This window comes from Pelobates fuscus, chromosome 9 (genome assembly GCF_036172605.1).
Source record: "Pelobates fuscus isolate aPelFus1 chromosome 9, aPelFus1.pri, whole genome shotgun sequence".
Lineage (NCBI taxonomy): Eukaryota > Metazoa > Chordata > Amphibia > Anura > Pelobatidae > Pelobates > Pelobates fuscus.
This window is the reverse complement of record NC_086325.1, coordinates 10,479,805-10,482,386: the sequence shown is the minus strand read 5'-3', so window position 1 is coordinate 10,482,386 and position 2,582 is coordinate 10,479,805.

Sequence of the window (2,582 nt, the reverse complement as noted above, 5' to 3'; positions counted from 1 at the left end):
AAAAAATGTTTATCTCGATCTATCTATTGACACTTGTATGTAGCTATCCATCTTCAGAGCCTTAATAATGTATGATGTTATGCTAAAATTCTTATTTTATGCCACAGCTTATTGGATTTGCATAATATACAATAAAAATCACAATAGGAAAAAAATCCAATATATATTAACGTTACCACGACAGTGGATCCCATTATATGAAAGCCCCTTTGTGACTGCCGGCAATATTTTAGCTTCTGGAACTGCCAGTTCCAATCACACTGTAGAAATCACTGTAAATAAGCAGGTGTCATCTAGTCATTGTCCCAGTCTTCACAACCTGATCCTACATTGCCTAGTGCCATTTCAATACAATTTTAATGCATGACCTAAAGTGTTCAACTTTCAAGCTTCTTGCTAAAGCCTTTCATGACATACGTGTCAATTATGAGAATAGCGGATACCTGTGTGACATGAAGCTCAATGAAAGTATTTGTGTCTGGAAGGGAAGAAGTTAGAGCTTCAAAATTTAAAAAATTCCTTGGTCTAGATTCTATTACAGGAGATACTCAGATGCAGGATTGTTACTGAGTTACCAGAGATAACTTTTTTGTTTAGTAACTAAATTCACCAATAAATGGAGATCCTCACAGTCATGGAAACACTGTGTTTATGGATTCTTAGCAATATTTAATGTACCACTCCAAAAGAAGGGACGTCAACAGCAATCTCAGCTTTATTATCGATACACACAGAAACTGTGAATACAGAAAAAACTATCAACTTTAAAAAAATGTAAAATATTAAAAGAAACCACTTTTAAACCTTGAGATGTTGGTAGACTTGTGGAGTCAGCCTCAAACAAACTGTGAATCCATAACTCTGAATTGTCATATGAAGGAATCACAAAACAAATCGAGTGACACATGACCAATAGAGAAAAAAAAAAGCAGAAGATGTAAACAAACTATATTTATTCATTTGTTGTATATTTAAAGAATATATAAATATATCAATATAGATTTTTGGGGGGGAATTTCTTTTTACAATGTGGTTTGTTTAAATTGTTTTCCTGAAATAATCACATGGTCGAAATGTGTCTAAACCGAAATACCACATGGTCGAATTTCAGACCACAAAACGAAAAAAAAAGAAATGTTTGATGACTCAATTTAGCCAATACAATTTTATTTTCCCACTGTGCACAAGTCTAGTTGTTAGAGCAGTTGTTGAAGCAGTCTGGCTAGATTGCAAGTAATTCATTGGTTTACATCCTTGAATACGTCTATGTAGCACTGTGCTTATACCGTGTGAAGATCATGCCTACCTTCCTTGTTGTATCAGCATTTCTCATGGTTTTAACCAACCCATTCTTCTTCCTGAGCACATGTCTCAGAGAGTTTGAAGCTTCTATTTCAGTAAAAATAATTAAATACGCTATTTTCCACCCAGACTGCCCTCAACGAGAGAATTACTGAGCTTTTTATATTATTGTCTCTTAACCAATACAGCCACTCCTCTGCACAGTCGAGTAGCACAGACTGCCGAGCCAGGGATTATAGCATCACGCATGACAGGTGTATAGTCGCCATTTTGGGCAGTCGGAATCCAGGACAAACCAAAACCATATCCTAACCCAATAACACACAGACACTAAGGAATATGGGGAAATTTGTCCACAGCTTTATTAACCAATAATAATAATAATATTAATAATAATAATAATAATAACGATAATAAATTAACAGATAAACATGGGTCATTGCACCCCATACTCCGCCCCCTCGCATCCTGTTCCTTCGGCTACCATACAAAAGGCAATGACCCCCATATAATAACACATATACATATTTATAACATACACCAACATTATTCCAATTCACCAATTGTAAAAGTGCCAACCATCCATTAACCACGGCAGGGGTATACCCGGATACCCCTGCCCCACCAGGCTCTGAGCCACCTCCAGGACTCGAAACCTCTCAACCACCGATGACCACAACTTGTTTATTCCACCTCACGTTCATCCTGGGGAGCCTATTTCCTCTCCTTCAGCTCCCCGTCCCGCCGCTGTGAAAGAAACGGGTAAATAGACACATAACAAACAAAGGGAGGGTGGGTGGGACAAACTCAACCAGGTAGAAAGTTAGAATGACTCACCTAAAATGGCTGCTCATTTAAATAGCCAATCCTACCTACCCATAATTCCCACCCTTGCTTACTTCCTCCTAAGCCCGCCTCCTAACCCCTGTCAAGGCCTTTTTCCGCTTAGCTGCGCTCTAGCTACATGGGGCTACAAAAAGAAGAAATGCATATTTATGTATTAATAGCCTGTTTATTTTAAATACGCATGATTCAATGTTTGTGCTAAGAGTATCCCTTTAATACTTTTAAGCACAAAATTAAACTAAATTAAAGCAATTATATCATATTGCTATAGCGATCACGTATTGTGTTTAACAATAACTGCACCAGCTGGTCTGGTACCCACATTATTTGTAACTTACAATCATTGGCATGAGCAGAACGAGTGCCAGATGGGTACCCACACGCAATACTAACTAAATGTGTCCTCCCCATGTGCACATGAGCTGAAACGGCTA